Raw genomic sequence first — 23,366 nt, forward strand, 5'->3', positions numbered from 1 at the left:
AAGCGGTGAGAGGTCTGCAGTTGTACCCTGCCGGTGTTTGGGAGCACTGCATGCTTGTCTTTGTATTATCCAAAACAGAATGAACATCTTGCAGCTTCAAAACACAGGACAGCAGTCTTCCTGACACTCGAGTCATCTATCTTGTCAGGAGCAGTTCTGTGCCAGTCAGCTCAGGCCACAGAGTGCAGGGGAGCAAACACACTGTCCCTGGGAACACCTCAAGTACGTCTGCATTGCCTGCCAAACTCTGGCATTGGAACAGCAATGACACTATACACCAAATCACCTTCTCTTCTGCGTTGGACATGGAAACAGTTCCTAAGAGAAACACAAATCTAGAAGAGGAGCGAGGTGATGACTATACACAGTAATCTCCCACTGAATGCAACATATGTGTTATAACAACGATAACCACTGTTATGCCATCAGACATTTATGGACTGCTTATTACATGCTGGGTATTGTTCTAGGCGCTGTATGGATAGTAACTCATTTAATCTTTACAACAGTCTTAGGAAGTAAGTCCTGTTATTATGCCACTATCAAGGGTGAAGAAACTAAGGCATAGACCCGGTAAGTAACTTGCCCAAGACCACATACCTAGTTTTGACGTTTTAGCCACTTTTCAGCAGCTACTAAAGTGATGCTCCTTGTTTGAAGGAACTGATGAGGAGACAGGTGTACTGAGGGACAGCTACTTTAGAATTAGTGCAGGGAGAAGAGTGATCTCTGGAAACTAACACAGTTAGCCAGCACGGGTTAATTCCCTACACTCCTCCATTTGGCCACTGTCCCCCCCGCATCTCTCCTGCTCCAAAAACCTGACAGTTTTTCTCTGTGAATATATTTAGGAGACAAATCTGTGATCATGAGACAGGAAATGATGAATGAGGTGGGAGGATAACTTTTACCTAAAAACAGTTCAAAGGAAATGATACCATTCTGTGCAGCCCTCATCTGTCCCCCTTCCTTGTCCCCTGTAAACAGATAGACATCTAGGAAAGCCTTGACTTGGGATGATTCTTTGCATGGAGTTCTTAAGACAAGATCACTTAAATGCCGTTATCTTAGCACCCCTTCTGAGACATTGAAATAGTTTTATTATACAGAAGAGTTTTCCGTAATGGCATTTACCGCGATGTGATTTCACCTGCAAGGGCAAAAAAATGTATCAGGCTTATCAGTGATATAATTATTCATCTTGGCAAATGTTTTTCAAAAACGGCCATGGTAAAATTCCCTTTGCCTCCCAAGGTGTGCATTATCGTCACCCACCTGCATTTCCTGCCCCCACCCCGCCAGCTCCTCTATTTCCCATGACACATGACCACATTCAGCACTTCCACGTGGAGCAGATTCTACGGAATTAAGGTCGATGGCATTCCTTTCTGATGTTATTCCATTTGACCAGTTCCTTTCATTGGTTGCCAGGCCCAAACTTTAGACCTTACTTGAATGAGGACCTTTTGGGTTTTTTAATTCCTAGTTGCAACCGCACAATGTCTGTAAATGGCATGTTCCTCACAGCCTCTTCTGAGCATTCCATACAGAGGTGGAAGCTTCGTCACCCTTGAAATAACCAGGCAGCGACGCTCAAATAGAAAAGCTTAAGAAATAAGAATGGTGAAGAAAGGAAGGCAGTGCACGACTTGAAACATTGAAGGGGAGGGCATTACGTTGTGAGGGAGAAAGGAGAGACAACATGGAAACCAAGAAATTGCATGAACACTACAGACAACTGGCTGTAGATAATGATGACTAAAAACATGGGATAAAAAAAATGAAGCAGGGAAGTGTTCATTTTATTCAGGTAATGTAAGGATCTGAGAGCCAATGGAATATTCTGGCAGTCATTAGCGTGACAAGCCTGCAACACATGAATGATCCTCTCAGGTAGAGCCTGGAGGTGGCAAAGGGGCGGGGCTGGGCACCAGGAGCACAGGAAGTCCTTAACCAATGGCGACTGGGCAGGAGCTAATGGGCAGGAAGTTCAAGCTCACCTTCCCACCATCACCTTCCAAATATTCTCTGCTTCCCTGGTACATTCCAACTGAGTTTCATGCATTTGGTATTGTACATAGTGTTAAAATGAAAATTAAAACTGTCATCCTTGGGTGGCTGGTGCACATTTATAATTTATCACTTTCCTTTATAGTTAAAAAAGACAACCAGGGAAATGCAACTTAGCCCTCACTCACAAACTCTCAACACTGCATAAAGCATGCTTGGGCCTCGTAGGACAGATATACTGCACACATTTAGCATATTTATTTCTCCCCTTATGGAACTTCTTCTTATCCCGGGTATGTTTAGCTTTAAATATATTCAGAGGCTATAAATATTACATGGAATTTTGAGATCTGAAAAATAACTTCTTCATCACTGATTTACTGATATGCTGCAGAACAAGTTTAGTATCTATATTTACATAATAAAAATTTTCAGTTAATACACGGGCTGTTTTTAGCCATCCATGGCTGTGCTATGATTACATTTCAATCCTTGAGTGAAAGGGGAGAAAAAGGAATCAGTTGGGAATGATCCCAGGTTTCTGCCCTTGGTCCTTGGGTAAATGGAGATTCTCTGAGTTTGGGGAGGCAGGAAGACACATGGGCTTCCAGTGGTAGAGTCGATGGGTACATTTTAATGAGGTAGTAAAGCCTGATGCCCAATTCCCCGTCCTTCTGATATTAGAATCAGGTACATCATGGTATTTTATTTTGGTTCCCATATGACTAAAAATAGTCATATCCAGAGATCACTCTTCTTCCTGCACTAAATCCTGAGATCGAGCCCCATGTAGCTGCCATTTATTACCTGATCTGTTGCAGGCATTGTTGCTCACTCCATCTTACTTAATCCTTCTAACAACCTAGTAGGCATTTTTCTCAATTTTACAAATGAGGAAATTGAAACAGGGACGCTAAGGAACTTGCTAAAAATCATTCAGTTAGTAAATGCAAAGAGCCACCAGGCTCTAAACCCTGCAACTTCACCTCTGCCCTGTACTGCTTCCCGTTTGAGAAATAGCAAACTTGCCATTTTTCACAGGAGAATCACACTTCTTTCTGGTGGCTCAGTCCCAGAGCAGCCCTCTCAGTGCTCCTCTGTCCATGGGGTTCTTCCAGATGCCCTCAGAGCAAAGGTGAATGCTATCCCAGTTCCCTGTGTGAGGTCCACAGCCAAGGATAGCGTGAGCTGCTTTCTAAATCTGCCTTTGTCTTACAAAGGAATCTTAGAACATTATAGCAAGCAAGAGTGGGCAGACCCTAAAGATTTTCTAATTCAACTCCAACATCGAATGTGTCTCATATTTCAGCCAGTCACATACCACTTTCATGACTTCAGCCAGATCGACCCACCACTTTTATAATTATTTCATATACCATTTAAATAAACATTTTTTACCTTAAATATATTTTTTATAAAAGGAATTTTGACATCACTGTTACAAATGGAAAACTGGTATCACTTTCCACAAATTGAAGTTAATCATAAAAATACAGACAAAACAAAGTAATGTTATTAAATTCTAGCCTAATATTGCCCAAACTCTGAAAATGATAGCAGGGTCTTTATTCTGGTGCATATTAGAAATTGTTGGAGAGATATTGAAGACATTGTAGCATCACACTGAGACTTTTCTCCTTGAATAAATAGGAGGATGAGAAAAAGAATTTAGAAGGAAATAACTCTTTTCTCCAGGTAGTTCAGTGTTACTTAACTCTATGTCTGTGCATTACTTATGGTCATTTCTAGCATAACCAGTAGTTTGTATTCATCACTTGGAAAACTCTGGTCTTGTCTATTCCTTATGTTTTCCCAAAAACGAAACTAAGATCCAGAAAGGTGAAATGATTTTCCACGCTCACATATCTGGTACCTGGCATTTAGTAGGTGTCAGCAAATGAAGGAATGAGCTGTTTGGACATATGTGGGCTTTAGAATCGAATGTGGGTTCTAATCCTGTCACTTATTGCCAGTATGATCAAAACCCAGTTGGTCTCTTGACTCCCAGCTGTGTTCTTGTTAATTCTGCGTGCTGCCTCATAGGTTGAAGATGACACATAAATAAAGTTATAAAAAGTTATAAAGACACATAAAGTTAAAAGAGCTGGATGCAGATTCTGCAACAGATCCAAGTTCTACAAGGGAAAACCTAGCATGGTGTTGAGAATCCAAAGTATATTAAATAACTAGTAGTATATGAATCTTTAGATGGATAGGAATCTTGTAACCTTCATTCTGAATTCAACAATTAAATTCAACTTCAGTTTATTGGGCATCTTCTATATTTACCCATATAGATCAGAATTAAAGATAAATGGGGGTGCCTGGGTGGCTCAGTTGGTTGAGTGTCCCAACTCTTGGTTTTGGCTCAGGTTGTGATTTCAGGGTCCTGAGATCGAGCCCCGTGTTAGGCTCTGTGCTCAGCCGGGAGCCTGCTTGAGATTCTCTCTCCCTCTACCCCTCCCCCCCCCCCCCCCCCATGGTCCCCCCCCCCCAAAAAAAAAGAAATTTTAAAAAAAAAAAAAAAGATAAATGGGATTACTCATGCTGGATTACCACCCAGAAGATGAAGCAGCCTACAGAGGTAGAGAGCGCTCTCCCCATCACCATCTTTGGTGGCCTGCACAGCCTGGCTCTGCATTTCAAGAGTGGAGCCTGCAGGAAGGTTTCCTTTAAATTCCTACTCTGGATATTTATCAGAAGAGCCACATAGATGGGTCATAGACAGACTCTGAATTGTGGTATTTTCAGCCATTCAACCTCATTGGCATGGGGCAGGTGGGCGGGGTAGAATGCTGGGAAAGAAATTTAAGTATATATAGAATATCCCTAAATGGCTACTTGCTTATTCCAACCCAGTTTCTCCTAACCCTGGCTTCTGCTTTTAAATTTATCTGACCTCTCCCAATGTCAAGACCTCCGGCCCTCTTCAACATTCCATCATTTTAAGCAGGAGTTGGTCTAACAGCAATTACAGACAAGATCATATTAACCCAAACACCGTCTGCTGCTAACTGCTGATACTACACAAGTCCCCCTTTTTGGAGTATAAAGGAAATCCGAAAAGTGAATTTGTGGAAAGAATAATTTTTTTTTCTCTGACTTTTTTTTTAATTTTTAATTTTTTTATTTTTTTCTCTGACTTTTTTTTTATGAAAGAATAATTTTTTAAGTTTAATTCAGTAGCTGAAGGCAATATGCCCTTCATTTTATGATGTCAATGACTGTCCTGTCTCCAGTACATAGAATCTGCTCTGGATTATAAGAGATGCTCAGTAGGTACTTGTCAAATGAATGAATATACATTTGAACATAAAATGAGCTTAGGAATCAGATAGGGATGTTTGCTGTCTTTCTTACTGCCGCTTACTACTGGTGTGACATTAGGCAAGGTGCCCAGCTCTCTGAGCCTCCATTTCTTTTCTTTATTTTTTTTTTTAAGATTTTATTTATTTATTTGAGACAGAGAGAATGAGAGACAGAGAGCATGAGAGGGAGGAGGGTCAGAGGGAGAAGTAGACTCCCTGCCGAGCAGGGAGCCCGATGCGGGACTCGATCCCGGGACTCCAGGATCATGACCTGAGCCAAAGGCAGTCGCTTAACCAACTGAGCCACCCAGGTGCCCGAGCCTCCATTTTCTCATCTAGAAAATACTAGTGGTTCTTTTCAAATTAGGGATAAAGTGTGTAGATCATTTTCCACAGTATCTGGCCCATAGGAGGAATGTAATAAATGGTAGCCAAGTGCATCTGTGCTGTGTGCTTATTATTTGGGAGTGTTAAGGAAGTCTAAAAATGCCTTTTCCCTCAAAGATTCAACTATTTTTAGTCATTGCCACGAATAGGACGTAGTATTGGATGGGAGTCATAAGCAGTGGGAAATGAGAAAAGTGGGAGAGATGTCATAGGAATAAAAGATCGAATATAAAAGGCAGACAAAGAAAGGAAGTCAAGCAGAGGAACAGAGTGACCGGCCAACAATGCCTGCATCGTTAGCACTTGGGACCGAGGGACTTACCTCTCTCACTTGTCCCTAGAGCATCCACTCCCACTCGACTACAGGAGAGAAAGAACTTGGGGATTTTGAATGGTCAGCTGGAAAAAGTCTTATTTCTTGCCACCGTTTTGTTTCACTCTTTGGTATGACCAACTTAATATTTGTTTAGTATATCAATTTAGCAGACATTTGTGGAGCAATACAAAGTCCAAAACCTAGTAGATCGTGCTCTAGTAATTTTTAACCTAGAACTACAGACAATCTTAGCTCTGAGACATCCATAGGTGTACATTTCTCTTATCACTTTAACAAAAATAAGTGGCTTTCTCATATGCAATGATAATTCTCTCATATCCAAGAGCCAGCATGCTGTTACTTTCATACTTTGGTATTATAAATGGGATATGTGAGAAGAAAGGGAGAAATGGGAATTGTTTTCATTAAGAGAGAAAATATCTTTCCAGATAACTTACTGAAGAAGAGATCATTCTCCGGTTTCTACTTTGGAAACAGCCATTATCCAGAAAGTCACTGAAATCAGATTGCTATGATGCATTATATTGTCATACCCACATATCTGTTTAGGAGAAAAAAAATGCTTTGGTAACAGTTCTTCAGCAGAATATATTATGTTCTCTGAATGAATAAGATTGAGAAGGCAAAATATTGAAGAATGATATTCTCTCCAAAAGTAATTCTTCATAAAAAGACCAGGACTTTTGGCACTCCATAAATACCATTTTTGTAACTATTATCATTAAAAGAGCAAAAATGAGGCCAGAAACATGTGGAGCTCGATATGAAAAATACCCCCCATGTCTTACTCCATGAAAATGTTCAGAATGATTTTAAGTACTTGGATTATGCAAATGAAATGAGGAATTTTCTACAGTGACCTCCTCTTGAACTAAACAAGGCTTTTAAATTGCCATAAATTCCTTGAATTGTATTTTCAAGTGAGTCAGTCAGTCAGTGCCAAAACCATATAACAAGGACAATACATCACAGCAGCCAACAACCAAACAAACTGGCCCCTTAAGGAGGAACTGAAGAATTTCAAGTTAATGCCCAGTTCAGTTCAATACAACGGATACAGGTGAACTTTTGTGTATGAGGTGTGGTGAGAGATAGGAGGGGGATATGGAACAGTTTCTGCTCTTCGAGGTTTATAGACAAGACAGCTACTCTAGCAATCATAGCACAAGGCGGGATTCAATCATTTATTCAACCAGTCGTCCCTAGACACTGACTACATGTCAATCTCTATTCTAGGTGCTGTAGATAAAGCAAAGACAAGTATCTCTGCCCTCGTGGTATGAGATTCTAACATCTAAAATGGAGAAAAACAAAGCAGAGAAGGGGGAGATAGTGTTGGCTTCATGATCAATAAAGTATCCAGGGAAGTCTTCATGGAGCAGATGCATTTGAATAAAGACATGGAGGAGGTAGAGGAGTGAATTTCTGGGATAGCTGGGGAAGATTATTGTAGGCAGGGGAAGAGCAAGGGCAAAGTAAGGAGTGTTGGGAGAAAGGTGGACGTGCAGAGGGGCTCAGCATGAGCAAGGAGCAGTGGGAGAATGTGGGAGCAGGTAGGTTTTCTGGTATCTGACCCATCTGTTCCAGCTCAGGTGCCATGGATTATTGGTGTTCCTTACCTCATAAATAGCACCCTGCTGCTACTCTCTGCCCTTAGCATCCTATCCATTTCTTGGTTTTTCTCTGCCCGGGAAGTGCTGTGGTCATCCTGCCCCTGACTCTGGGGCACAGTCCCTCCCCCCAGATCATCCATCTGTTTTCTCACCTGATTTAATTTTTCTGACATTCCCCCCCCCCCCAAAAAAAAAAATCAAACAAAAGGTCTTGGGGGAGGGAGACGAGATTGGAGGGTTGGCTGGAGATTAAGTTGACCAAAGCATAATGTAGATAAGAACAAGGAGGACAGGACAGAGAAAATGACATTTAATGCACAGTCTTCTTAGCCCTGAGCATCTCCCAGAACAAAATCAAAACTCAAGTCCTCCGAAGGCTCGCTGGCTTGAAAGAGAGCCTGGGCCTCAGGTGGTGAATGGGACAGGAGCCCAGAGCTCCAGCATTTAGCCCGTCTTTCAGAACTAGCAAACCTAGCCTTGGTTCACAGTAGGTACACAGGCATACTTTGGTGCAGACCTTATTTAATATTTACAGAGCCGGTAACCATTTACAAATCCGCCTTTTCTCCTTCGAGCTGGCCAAAAGTCTTGTTTAAATTGGGCCAGGCTGTCTCCATTGCTTCAGGCCATAACCTTGCTCTGTTTCCTGTTGCTCTTATATTATAGGTGGACAGCTTGGAAAATGCTCTGTTTGTGACCACTAGCACATTCTTAGAAAATGCCTGGTATTTGGCTGAATTTTGAATAGCTCTCTTTCTAACTACTTTGGCTGGCCGGCTACTACTGTGAGAATGAGAGGGGTTTTTTTTGTTCATTTCCAGCATTTACATGGCATAATAAAATATGTCAAACTTAACAGTAAGCGCTATGCATAGATTGGCATCAAAAATTGATGTGTTGGGTGTCTGAAAACAAAAATCACATTTGCCAGTAAACTTTAGTTCATTGTAGGAGTGAGCAATAAAATGAAGAGCATTTTTGCAGAGTTTTGCTGGGAATTCATAAAATCATGCAAGTATATTAGTTACAGATCAACTGTCTATACCATCCCATACACATATATGGCCACTGCACGGTCCTTATGCTCATTTTTTCTTGGCATCAGTTAGTGGACTAGTGTTTGAGAACCTCTGCCTTGGGATAGGGAGCTATTGAAAATATTGAGAAGTGACTCATTAGTGTGCAAAAGAAAATTTAAAAGGTAGAGCACAAATAAGATAAAGACCCAAAATGCTTATAAAGTAAAATATAGAAAAATTAAGCTGAAGGGAAAAAAAAAAACCCACTAAATGGTAGTCGAAGAAATTTCCAAATGGAAGGCACACCACTCACTCCCTTGGCCTCGGTGAAAGGGCACATACTGGAATATCGAATATTCACAGGATTGAGGCCAAAGCTCATGGTGAACACTGGTGGTAAATTTTACTAGTCAGAAAGAACAACATAGAGGGAAAAATGTCAGAGTAATTTTGCAGAAGTGAGATTTATGGATTTTGATACATGAAAAGCAACTGAATTGGACAAAGATATTTGATAGCTTTCTGACTTCTCAGGCTTCCGAGCAAACTTTAAAGTAGAATGTTAAAGTCTTTCAAAAGTCAGCTTCCTGAAAGATTAAAAAATTTTTTAATCTCATATTATCCCCCCCCAGTTTCCAATCATCATATAAAATTATGTTCCCTAGGAACTTTAAGAATATTTTCTCTCCATTCAACATACTCTTTTAAACTACATCTCTTAAGAATATCTTATGTATTTTTATACTTGAAAAATTATTGCCAAAAGCAGAAAACTGCTTTACAATTTTTTACTTCTTAAATGTATAGGAAAAGTCACTAATTTTTTCAGTTTACTTCTGCAACATTTTAAGAACAAAATGTATATTTTCTACTTTGTTTCTTGGTTAAGAAATTCTCTCTTCAAATATGGTCTACTTAAATTTCATTTACCTCCTCCTTCTTTTCTTCTGATCATCTATGTAGTAGATATTTGCATTAGATTGCTCTTGAAATGTATGGCAATTGGAACATTAAAGTGGTTTCCACCCCATTTCCAAGATTGCACATGCAACTTTGATGCATATGGAAAGCTATGCATTCTCTGATGGTGCCTGCCCAATTTTTCCTGTGAAACATTGGTGTGCTGGGGTAGATTTTTCTTTGGGCTAGCAATTACATAAGTAATTTTAGAAGTGCATTGGGAAAATTTGGTCATGATGTTAAACTCTTTATTCATTGTGAAATGCTTTTAATAGTGACTAAAAGTTGCTTTTCTCTCGCACTGCATAAAACTAACGCAGTGCTGTCTAATAGAATGTTTTCGGATGGTGAAAATACCTTTATATATGCTGTCTGATATGAAAGCTTACTCGTCATACTGAACACTTGAAATGTCCTTAGGTCAACTGAGGAACTGAAGGCTTAATTTTATTTGATCGTCATTATTTTAAATTTAAATAGCCACACGTGGCTAGTGGCACAGCAATTGGACAGCACAGAACAAACAGGTGGGGATTGTTGCCCACATACCTTGCTCCGCAAAACCAAACCTGTGTTTGTGTTTTCATTTGACCTTGTGTTCACCTCTATTTTCTCATTAGTAGAGTGAGTGTGTAAACTATGTGGTCTCTAATGTTCTCCGCAGTTCAAACTTGTCTGACTCCCCTGTGCATCTCAAAATATCACACTCTTTGCACCCAGCTTTAATTTTATCACAGCATTAACATCAAATGGAATAATATGAGCCTATTTTAATAGCATCGGGGAGAATGACTTCATACATGAGTTTCATACACAACTTTAGTGATCAGTGTTATCACAACCACTTTTCACAAGAATGGCAGAAAGTACTCTTTTCTGGAACAGCCTTGGAACAATTGCAGTTACATCAAAAACCAGCACTGGTGAAACCTCCTCCTGCAAGACTCACCTGATTCTCCGCCCTCCTTTCCCTCCCCTGCGGAGAACTCCTTTTCAGCGACACCACTTATCCCTACTATAGCAGTTAGAACGCTTCATTTGTTTGGCATCCCTCCCTCTGCTAGATGTCAGATTCTTGTTGTAGGGGTGTGTCTCAATTGTCTTTGCATCCCCAGCTCCTGGAGGGGTGCCTGGCCAACAATGAGACCAATATACCGATGATGATACCTAGCATTTACTGAGAGCTTACCAGCACCAGACATTGTGCTCCAAGATTTATATTCTCACTTGCCCTCCCAAAATCTATGAGGTACACACTGCAATCTCTCCTTAATAAATGTGTGATGAAGGGACAAAGAAACAAGCCAGAAACTTGGCTTTTTCCTTTTCTTGGAGTTTACCTTGGCCATTGCAGGGGGAAAAAAAAAAAAGAATTTGTCAGCAGCCGTTCCTACAATGACAAGACCTTAGTAGCAATTTTTCTTCACTGCAAAGCATATGTGACTACCTAACATTTGTAGCAACTAAGAGTTGAAAGAGTCACATTGCTGGACTATGCCGGAGAGCTATAAAGAGCCTGGATTCACTTGTCGACATTCACACTGGACTGGAACTAATTGTGGACTCTATTTTCCTGTACTTTTTACTCAGAGTTGTCTTCAGCACTCCGGGGTGCTGCTAATCTTGGTTCAGCACTCTCAACTAAATTGTATGATAAAAATACAAGTTGTAAGATCTACAAGTTTATTTTCTTTTTCTTATTTTTTAGTCTATTGTCAGTCCAATGTGTTGCCTGTTGAGAAGTTTTTATTTTTTTAATGAAAACCTGTATTCAGGGTGTAGGCGTAATTGACTTCTTTCCAAGGTCCCCCCTGCTGGAGTGTAAGCTCTGTGAGGGCAGGGATTTAGTCTGGTTTGTTCAACTCTACATATATCTGCAGTCCTTATAACACTGCCTGACATATAGCAGACCCTCCAATACCATCCTTTAGATAAATGATGACCTAAGTTCAAAGTATTCATTTAGCTTCCTCTACCCAATTTTTCTTTGGGGCGGGGGGGGATGGCGATTTGGCCTCCTTTTAAAAATGTTTTATCAAAAACATGGAATAAAAAGGCATGCACATAAAATTTGATGGGTTTAAAAATTCTCCAAATGTTAATTATTGAGCTAGATTTAAATGTGATTACAGAACATTTCCAATGCTCAACCAGGGAAGAGCTTTTTAAAACTCCATAAGCTCAAGTCTCACCCCTAGAGATTCTGACTCAATAAATCCAGGGTGGAGTTTGAAAATCTTTATTTTCGTAGGAATCCTAGGTAATTTTTTTCTTTTAAAATTATCTTTATGGGTGCATTAGTCAGGGTTCTCCAGCGAAACAGAACCAGTAAGTGGTAGAGAGAGAGATGTATTTTAAGGATTTGGCTCACATAACTGTGGGGACTGGCAAGTCTGAAATCTACAGGGTAGGCCAGCAGGCTGGAAATTCCAGCAAAAGTTAATGCTGCTGTCTCGAGTCAAAAGTCCGGTCTGGAGGCAGAATCCCTTCCCCTCCTGAGGACCTCAGTCTTTTCTGGTAAGGCCTTCAACTGATTGCATGAGGCCCACCCATATTATTGGGTAATCTGCTTTACTCAGAGTCTACTGACTTAAATGTTAATCACATCTATAAAATGCCTTCACGGCCAACATCTGGTGTCTGAACAGACAACTGGGTACCATAGCCCAGTCCATGCCATACATAAAATTAACCATCACAGTGAGTCACATAATTTACATATAATAAAATGCATCCGTGTTAAGTATACAGTTAGATGAGTTTTGAAAATGTATATTCCCTGTATCTGCCACCCCATTAAAGATATAGGACATTCCCTTCACAAGTTGTCACCTGGACCTTTTCAACCGCTGATCTGCTTTCTATCATGAAGGATGAAGTTTGTCTGTTCTAGAATTTTCCATAAGTTGAGCCCTATCATATGTACTGTTTATACCTGGCTTCTTTTTCTTTTTGACTGTTGTACAATATATAAACATAAAACTTAGCATTTTCACTGTTTTTAAGTGTACAGTTTTGTAGCATTAAGTACATTCACACTGTTGTGCACCCATCACCACCATCATTTCCAGAACTTCTTCATCTTCCCCAGCTGAAACTCTGTACCCATTAAACACTAACTCCCCGTTTTTTTCCCTCTCTCTAGTCCCTGTCAAACACCATTTACCTTCTGTCTCTATGAATTTGACTACTCTAGGTACTTCATGTGAGCGGACTTATACAATATTTGTCCTTTTGTGACTGACTTATTTCACTTAGCATAATGTCTTCCAGGTTCATCCATGTTGTAGTGTGTGTCAGAATTTCCTTCCTTTTTAAGGTGAATAATATTCCACTGCATGTATAAATCACAGTTTACTATTTATTCATCCATCAATGTACACTTGTGTGCCTGGCTTCTTTCATTTAGCATAATGCTTTGAGATTCAAGCATTGAGTCACTTATATCTTAGTTGTTTCCCCAGGTAATTTTGATGGTTCTCAAATTCTGCTAACCAAATGGATGCTAGAACATGTGGGTTTTGTTTTTTGTTTTTTTCTCTCTAGCCGGTCAGATTGTTATGTGTCTCAATGTTAAGAAATTTCTGTCACTCTTAGGGCATGTTGCATGGCAGGGACACAGACTGGACCGTGGTAATAATTTACAGCCATGTAGCACTGACCACTGACAGCACTGATTTTCATGCCTTGTGTCATGAAATCCTCTTAATAAACCCTGTGATAGATCATGATCCCCACCTTACCAAAGAGCAAGCCTCTGTCATAAAGGATTAAGTCGTGATGTGCCCAAGGTCACACAACTGGCAAGTGGCGGAACTGTCATCTGAACCTAATTGTTCTGATCCAGGTTCAGCGCTCACAGCTGCCTGAGCGTGTATCTGAGGGCCTCAAGGCAGGCTCCCTGACAAAAATTAGCCCGCCCACCAGCCTGTCAGGATGCCTGAAATTCCTCAAGTAAATGGGCATCTTTGAGTCCTGGGAGTTCTGCAGGCCTCTAGAAATGCCTTTTCAAATGAAATGCCCCTGGGAGAGCTGCAGTTAGTTACATCAAGTTCACCCCGTAAGAATCCGTTCAAAGTGACAAAAGCAGCCGCCGTTTATTGAACCTGTACCCCACCCCGGCTCTGTGCTAGGATCCTGCGCTCGTTAGTTAGATCCCTCACTTCATTCTCAGAAGGATTCGGGGAGGGTCGGTATTCTCATCCCCATATTACAGATGAATAAGCTGTTACACGGCAGGGAACTAGAGGAGCCTGTTCATGCAAGACCGCATGGCTGTGTGGATGGCGCTCTTCGTCACCAGAGTTCACTGCCTCTTGCCAGCACCTCAGCTCACGAGACACTGAGCAGCCAGCCTGAGAGAGAGGAGCGCTCGAGGCAAGGAGCCGGAAAAAGGAGTCCAGCTGGACTTTTTGCCTAAGTTTGTCTAGGGCTGGCTCGAATTACTACTCACCAATGATTCGCTCTGAACAACTTACAAAGGCCCCTCTGTTTTCTTCTCCTGTCACTCTTTTTGAAAACCTCTCCCTCCACGCTAGAGTCTTTGCGCAGAATCTGTATTTGGCACTTTTTTTCTGGGTGTATCCAGGGAGTGTTTTTGCAGTGTTCTGTCTTGCCGAGGGCCCTAAGGACCTGATGATAGGAATCGCGGTGAAGAAAGAACAAGAATATGAGATTCGTGCTGCTCTTTGATGAAAGCGTCTTCGATGGGTTTGTACCTCAGAGCTGTGTTGTTTTAATGGCCTCCTACCGGTGTGTTGCTGAGAGCTCTCCGAGGGCTGTTTCCTCTTCCTCGTGGCAGTGCCCGGCAGCTTCCATGCCGCGTGCCTTATACTTCACAGGAGCGCCTGGGTGATTTGCCTATTTCTGCATTTTAGAGCAAGTCAAACAATACCAACGAGGCTATCCGAGGCTATCGTGTGTTGACAAGAAGTCAGCAGGAAAGGCGAGTCAGCTAATCATTGAGTTGATGTATTTGAGACTCCAGGCAGTCATTTCAGCTTTGCTTCCCCTAACTGCTCTCCGTGTAGCATGCGAATCAATGAATCCGGAGGAGTTCAATTTAGGTCCCACATGTGCCGTTTATTGTGTTAGTCCCTTCCACGGGAATATGGGATATGGGGCTCCATTACTGAAATAAAATTCTACCTAATGACCGATTTCTTCAGAATCCTCTGTGATCTAGATGATGACAGAAACAGAGTGTCTTCTGATCTTGCTAAATATTTAACAACTTTCATGAAGTGAGAGAAAACTGGTTTTCTGGGATTTAATGATTCTTTTTTTGCCAAACTAAAATCAAGTTTGATATGCTTAAAACTATTTTTGATATATTGCCCTAAATTTTAGAGCTGATTTTCTCAGAACACTCAAACGTTTTTAAATGACCTTTTAGAACACGCCTTTAAAATTGTAGGCATGGGTAAGGGAATTTCTGCTGAAAAACATGAAGTTTCCAAATGGTGTGTACTATTCTTAGTTGAAAGGGATGTGTTAGATTGCTCTTGACATATATGATGCTGGAAAAGCTAAACTACTCATTCTAAAGATATTTCACCTTCAGTAGTGTTTTATTTTTTAAAAAAAGAAAAATAAAATCATTTAATTTATTGTCCATATTCCATTCTACGTATTTCAATAGAATATCATATCTTCCAGAGAAAAATCAATCACCTTTTATTTACTTTCCCCAGACTGACTTTAAGGCCAGTCTGAGATAAATAAACATATGTCTTGGCTGCCTCTCTTAAGAAATTTCTAGCAGAAGCAGCCACCCCAGCAAATTGCTTACACCACACAGCTAGAATCACCCCATGGACCACGCTTTGAAATATTGCATCTTACTTACTTGCTCGTTTTATAGAACATTTTCCTTACCACCGTCAAGCAAGTTGCTGGAGAGAAATACACTAAATGACCCAAAACAATGTAAATCTGAAAATCGATAGTTGGTTGTTAATAGTATGGTTCCTTTGTCTTTGTCTTCTGAAAGAGGAGAGGCGTTTCAATTACACTGTTTCAAATGTACCAAGAAAGAAGGATGATAAACTTTAATCCTTTGTGTTGTTCTTTTTGCCATTATTGGGGTTTACTTTTCATCAGCTGGTACCATTAGATTTTTTTTTTTAAAGGCTAATCTTGGGCGAATTTGCTTACCAAACAACTGAGCCACTGGGGTAGAAAAGTATAAGCCAAAACCTTTTCAAAACTCATTTACCTAAATCAAAATATCAGTCTGATATAGGAAAACAAAAACAAAAACAAAACAAACAACCTAACGCATTCTTTTAGCCTCACATGTGGGTGGGCACAGGGAGTAGGTTTGGTTAGTTGAAGTGATTATAGAGTAAGGACAGCAAGAAATTTTTGACTCAACCCCAAGGGATACAGCCTGGCCCGACATGAATTTTTGGTGTAACCTGCATTCCCAGTTTCCTTGTTCCCTCCAGGCTGGAGGCAGTCTGTCCTGTTCTGTACAATTCAGAGCTGGCATGGAAAGGGATAGTAGCCCCAAAACTCGTGGGTAGTGCCAAGAAGGACAGGAGTCTGAAGTATTAGGTCCACAGTGGCAAACCCAGTCAGAGAGAGAACCGGACAAAAAAGCGGGGACAGCAATTGGAAAAATCAAAGCTGGGGAACTGAGAAACCCTTCCAGGGCTGACTTGAAGCCAGGGGAGGAAGCTATTTGTGGCAAGCTTCCTCTGGGTGGGAGGAAGCTGTTAAGGCCAGCTCTGAACTCCACCTTAAAGAGTAGATGTGATGGTGACCACGTAAAGAGCAGAAGGGAGACAGCTGGTATCCTTGTGTAATGCTCAAAAAAGAAATCCAGACCGCAGCAACAAATTCTCCCTGGTGCATTCTAGCAAGTTGTAAAAAAAAATTGGGGGGTGGGGGAGACAAAGCATTTGGAGACATCAAATGTCAGCATATGCAAAGAGATACTACATTTCTAAAGTAACATTTTGTACTTGCAAGTAAATGTGTCCCTTACAGAGTACATGTGAGCCAAGGATCCGTGGCCAAAGAAAGACCCATTTGTCTAGGAAAAATGAGGGCTGGATTTCTGAGCTAGATGTGAGGAAGGGCAAGGCCATGGATTAGCCTGCTGAATGGTATGATGTATCTACGTGCTTATGGTAAAATGTTAATTGTGTTCAAAAATTGACATTTGGTTGGAGAGAAGAACTTGTGTTGGTAGAAAGGAAAAGGACTTTGAATGTCAAGCTAAAGATTTTGGATTTGATTTAATTGGACAACTATTAATCTTTATTTTCATTTCTTTGATACTTTTTGAAGAATTTTTCTCCTGGGTATAGACCTTGCTCTGTTCACTTTTTTTAGACAAACTTTTAATTGCCTTTGGATATCTTAACTCTGAAATGAGGGAAGCTCAAGCCATTTAACATTGGCTGGCTTTCCTCATTTCTACAATGAAAGTCTTGGGCTAGAATATTTCTTAGAAATCTTTCAATTTACAATTGTGAGTCTAGACAGTGTTAAAAAAAAATACTGTATACACTTGACACTGAAATAGGAAAAAAGTTGTTTTCACCTGCTTAATGATTTAATTTCTAAAAATAGCTATCTGCAGATTGGGAGTTTGATGGACCAAATGTTATAATCTTGTGTAAAGGATGATAATCTGACCCATGAGTCATCCCTGTTTCTTTGTTTCTGTGCCCCACACTTTACTGTTCAACACACACTCTTCCAAAGGTGGGGGATGTGTAGGTAGTGGAGGCCCAGTTGGCTGTATGTATGGTAATATATTTGTAACATATGTTAGCTAAAGTGTAGTTTCAATATCCTAGGTGATTTATTTCTTTCCAAGCTCATGTTAACAAGGATTGTCATGAGTTTAAAGGGAAAACCATAGAAATAAAGCACATAGGGCTAAAGATACCAGAAATAGCTGATGCCACAATCATTCCAAAATAAACATGATCTACCACCCTATTGAAGATGAAGATGAATTCCAGAGAGGATTTTCCAACTGGATGCAATAAATGTGCTTGCTCTCTGTCTCTCTCTGTCTCTCTGTCTCTGTCTCTCTCCCTCTCTTCTCATAATTCCCCATAACTTCTGAAATGTAGACCCACTCCATGAAGGCGGAGATTGTATTATTCACAATTTTATCCCCAGGCCCAGACAATCTTCCAAAAAGTAGGGGCTCACTAAATTGTGTGATGGGTGAAAGAAAGAATGTTGATGTGAAATGGTGAAATGTTTAAGCACAACCCCAAAAGTCAGCCACAAAGGATGGCATGGATCCTGCCAAGGTGACTCCTGAGGGATCCAGGCAGTCAAGGCATGACTCCAAGAGCTCGTCATACATTCTGGAAATGGCCAGTAGCAAGGTTGGCTAGGCAGAGAGGTAGAAGATCCCAGCTGGACCTTTCTTTCAGCATTACACAAACCAGGCTCATCCCCAGGGACAGGGGTTGGTGTCTGGGGTGGGCCAGGGAAGAACCCCGCTTCCATAGGAGGGGAGGCAAGGACAGAAAAGGCAGCAAGCCCTGGCATCTAGCACTCAGGCTGGGCCTGGGACAGGACTTCCAGTGGGCAGAAGGTAGGATAAGCTGTCAGACTAAGATCTAGCACTAACTTCTTAGTCATCACCCATAACTGTATTCCTACCTCCAAAATGTTATTTTTAACATATGCTAAACATAAACAAATGTATAGATAAATAAGTAAATAAATAAGTAAATAATAACTTTTTAAAAATAAATATTCAACTTTTTTCCAAAGACTGTGATAAATATCTTTAAGAAATGATATTGTAATAACCCAATATTAGAGGCAACCATAGTATTCAAATCCAGTGGTTGGTTAAAAAAAATATGGGATAATTATGCACTATGTAAAATGATTTGTAAATATTCTTTTATCATGTTATTAAGTGAAAAAGTGTTGTACTTTTTTATAAAATGAAAATTTAATTCACCTACAAAGCAAAGAATTTAGGAAGATATTATCCAAGATATTATTAGTAGTTTTTGTTCAGTAACTGGATTACATTTTTTTGTTTGTTTATCTGGAATTCTTAATTTTTATACAGTGAACATGTATTACTTTTAAAATTTTCAAAGGAGCAACAAAAAGCTGTTTAACATGCAGTAAATTTGTCCTTGATTCACCAGCTTACAGAAAGTCAACTGAGTGGACTGTCATATGTCTTCACAAGTCCTAAGAAATGGGCTGACGCTTGGCTGTGTGTGTCTGTGTTCTCGGGAGTGAGCATTACCACAGAAGCCTCCAGCATAGATGTTTCCATTTCTGTTACATGTGAAGAACTTAGAACACTGTTATGTGGCATATAAACTGTTGGTCAGAGCAGTAATACAAAAATAATAAGAGTAGTTTTGCTTCAAGAAATCCAACTTAATTTAAAGTGACTGAATTCCAATTTATAAGCCTGAGGTCCATTAGAGTTTGAATGCTTTTTGTTTCCTTTCAAATATACATTAATATTTGGCTCAGTGCTCATGGGGAAGCAATTCAGCACCAAAGGTGCAATTTTTCTTCCAGAATGCTAAAATCAATTTAGCTGTTTGGCTTGTATTAAATGGTGAGTTGTAGTCTCTGATGCCAAATTTCCCTCCAATTATAGGTGTACATTACTGGGACTCCTGGAAAAAAAAATATTAAGACCTCCCTTTTTAATTCTTAGAATTCAAGTCCCAAAGAAAAAGAACTAATCACTCATAGAAGAAAATTGTGACCTCCAGCTATAAATTTGTAAAACCAGTTTGATCACTGCTTGTCTTTTTAGAGAAGATTTTATTACTTTATCTAAGAATATCCTTTTTTTCTGTATAAAATACGATTTCTAGACTCTGCTGAAAAACAACTTAGCATTTTGCATGTGACTGACTAAAAAGATTCTCAAAATACAGCTTATAAATCATTAATTTCTCAGGAGTTTCTAAAACCATCTTCCAGTTGAACTGAAAAAAATAACCGAAATGTAATCACACAGAAAAGCAATTTTTTTTTCTGTTCAATAAATCCATTGTCCATTTAAAGCACACATGCACACACATACACACACACATACAGGCACACTAACATTTCAAAAACATTTTTAAAAAATCACATAATCCTGGGAAATTGGGTGGCTCAGTCAATTAAGCATCAACTCTTGGTTTTGGCTCAGGTCATGATGTCAGGGTCCTGAGATCCAGCACTGCATTGGGCTCTGCGCTTGGCGTGAGTCTGCTTGAGATTCTCTCTCTCTCCCTCTTCATCTGCTCCTCCCCTGCACTCCCTCTCTCTGTCTCTCTCTGAAATGAATAAATAAAATCTTTTTAAAAATTACATAGTCTTAAAGTTAGATATGAAAGTCATCAGGGTACGTCTGAAAGAACACAGATGTTGAAATCACAGAAAATTGATTTTAAGTCCCAGTTTAGTCAATTATTGTTGAATATAATAAAGCCAAATTATTTCATCTCTCTGAATTTCAGTGAATAACCCCTAAACGGCAAGCTTGTAAAACTTAGGGGAAGAAATTATACACAGGCCATGTCATAATCACTACAGATACTAAGTATTTAACAAATGCTAGCTGGGGGCTTATTGGTTTATTTTCTGTTTATTTGACTATACTGCAGGCTCCTTGAGGGCAGGAACTATATCTTCTTTGGACCGTCAACATTTTAGCACAATTTCTAACTCCTAGTAGTTACTCAATAAACATTTGTTGACTAAATTAATGGAGCAATATAGAATCCTTCAAGGACTGAGGTTTCCTCACTAGTATTATTTGTGACTTTGTCATAATGTAACATACTAGATCTTGCCAGATTTCCAATCCCTTTTAAATGTTACAACTTCAGTAACATAAATATCTTTTATCTAAATCTTTTGGATTCACTTCTTTACAAGCTGGAGTACATTTTTTATGTCCAGTGTTCCCTCTTTGGGTTGCTATGTAATCTCCCATGTTTTCCATTACTTCCTTAACATTAAGTGGCTCCTTATTTAGCCAATTTAAATCCCATTTACAATTCCCCTGACTGCCTCCTCAACTTTTAAAAAATCCCACAGTGCTGCTTTTGAGAGATGACTATTTTCTGGATAAGTCAAGAATCTATCAGATTTTATCAGAACAACATTTTTGACATGTTTCAAATGGATAAAGTCTCCCAGTGGTGGTCTGACCACCGTGCCAGTTTCACCATCTGTGTTAGGAAGGCATTTGGCTGATGCATCCCTATAAAGTCACTTCTCTTCTGCTCCATTTATCTTCACTCAGACACTTTGCATTCTACCTTTCCTTTTCAGTTTGTGGGTATCCATTCCTTGTATACCTTTTCATGTGCTTTGTTAATCTCTTTTTTTTTTTAATTTTTTTATTCTGTTAATCCCCATACATTACATCATTAGTTTTAGATGTAGTGTTCCATGATTCATTGTTTGTGCATAACACCCAGTGCTCCATGCAGAACGTGCCCTCTTTAATACCCATCACCAGGCTAACCCATTCTCCCAACCCCCTCCCCTCCAGAACCCTCAGTTTGTTTTTCAGAGTCCATCGTCTCTCATGGTTCGTCTACCCCTCCGATTTCCCCCCTTCATTTTTCCCCTCCCGCTATCTTCTTCTTTTTTTTTCTTAACATATATTGCATTATTTGTTTCAGAGGTACAGATCTGAGATTCAACAGTCTTGCACAATTCACAGCGCTTACCAGAGCACATATCCTCCCCAGTGTCTATCACCCAGTCACCCCATCCCTCCCACCCCACCCCCTACTCCAGCAACCCTCAGTTTGTTTCCTGAGATTAAGAATTCCTCATATCAGTGAGGTCATATGATACATGTCTTTCTCTGTTTGACTTATTTCGCTCAGCATAATACCCTCCAGTTCCATCCACGTCGTTGCAAATGGCAAGATCTCATTCCTTTTGATGGCTGCATAATATTCCATTGTATATATATACCACCTCTTCTTTATCCATTCATCTGTCGATGGACATCTTGGCTCTTTCCACAGTTTGGCTATTGTGGACATTGCTGCTATAAACATCAGGGTGCACGTACCTTTTCAGATTCCTACTTCTGTATCTTTGGGGTAAATACCCAGTAGTGCAATTGCTGGGTCGTAGGGTAGCTCTATTTTCAGCTTTTTGAGGAACCTCCATACTGTTTTCCAGAGTGGCTGCACCAACTTGCATTCCCACCAACAGTGTAGGAGGGTTCCCCTTTCTCCGCATCCCCGCCAACATCTGTCATTTCCTGACTTGTTAATTTTAGCCATTCTGACTGGTGTGAGGTGGTGTCTCATTGAGGTTTTGATTTGGATTTCCCTGATGCCGAGCAATGTTGAGCACTTTTTCATGTGTCTGTTGGCCATTTGGATGTCTTCTTTGGAAAAATGTCTGTTCATGTCTTCTGACCATTTCTTGATTGGATTCTTTGTTCTTTGGGTGTTGAGTTTGATAAGGTTTTTATAGATTTTGGATACTAGCCCTTTATCTGATATGTCATTTGCAAGTATCTTCTCCCATTCTGTCGGTTGTCTTTTGGTTTTGTTGACTGTTTCCTTTGCTTTGCAAAAGCTTTTTATCTTGATGAAGTCCCAATAGTTCATTTTTGCCCTTGCTTCCTTTGCCTTTGGCGATGTTTCTAGGAAGAAGTTGCTGCGGCTGAGGTCGAAGACGTTGCTGCCTGTGTTCTCCTCTAGGATTTTGATGGACTCCTGTCTCACATTGAGGTCTTTCAACCATTTGGAGTCTATTTTTGTGTGTGGTGTAAGGAAATGGTCCAGTTTCATTCTTCTGCATGTGGCTGTCCAATTTTCCCAACACCATTTGTTGAAGAGACTGTCTTTTTTCCATTGGACATTCTTTCCTGCTTAGTCGAAGATTAGTTGACCATAGAGTTGAGGGTCCATTTCTGGGCTCTCTATTCTGTTCCATTGATCTATGTGTCTGTTTTTGTGCCAGTACCATACTGTCTTGATGATGACAGCTTTGTAATAAAGCTGGAAGTCCGGAATTGTGATGCCACCAGCTTTGCTTTTCTTTTTCAACATTCCTCTGGCTATTCAGGGTCTTTTCTGGTTCCATACAAAGTTTAGGATTATTTGTTCCATTTCTTTGAAAAATGTTGATGGTATTTTGATAGGGATTGCATTAAATGTGTAGATTGCTCTAGGTAGCATTGACATCTTCACAATATTTCTTCTTCCAATCCATGAGCATGGAACGTTTTTCCATTTCTTTGTGTCTTCCTTAATTTCTTTCATGAGTATTTTATAGTTTTCTGAGTACAGATCCTTTGCCTCTTTGGTGCAAAAAAAGCACCTCTAGGTGCTTTTGGGTGCAATTGTAAATAGGATCGACTCCTTAATTTCTCTTTCTTCTGTCTCGTTGTTGGTGTATAGGAATGCCACTGACTTCTGTGCATTGATGTTATATCCTGCCACATTACTGAATTCCTGTATGAGTTCTAGCAGTTTTGGGGTGGAGTCTTTGGGGTTTTCCACATAAAGTATCATATCATCTGCAAAGAGTGAGAGTTTGACTTCTTCTTTGCCGATTTGGATGCCTTTGATTTCTTTTTGTTGTCTGATTGCTGTGGCTAGGACTTCCAATACTATGTTGAATAGCAGTGGTGATAATGGACATCCCTGCCGCATTCCTGACCTTAGGGGGAAAGCTCTCAGTTTTTCCCCATTGAGAATGATATTTGCTGTAGGTTTTTCATAGATGGCTTTTATGATAT

Source organism: Neomonachus schauinslandi, chromosome 8 (assembly GCF_002201575.2).
Source record: "Neomonachus schauinslandi chromosome 8, ASM220157v2, whole genome shotgun sequence".
NCBI classification, from domain to species: domain Eukaryota; kingdom Metazoa; phylum Chordata; class Mammalia; order Carnivora; family Phocidae; genus Neomonachus; species Neomonachus schauinslandi.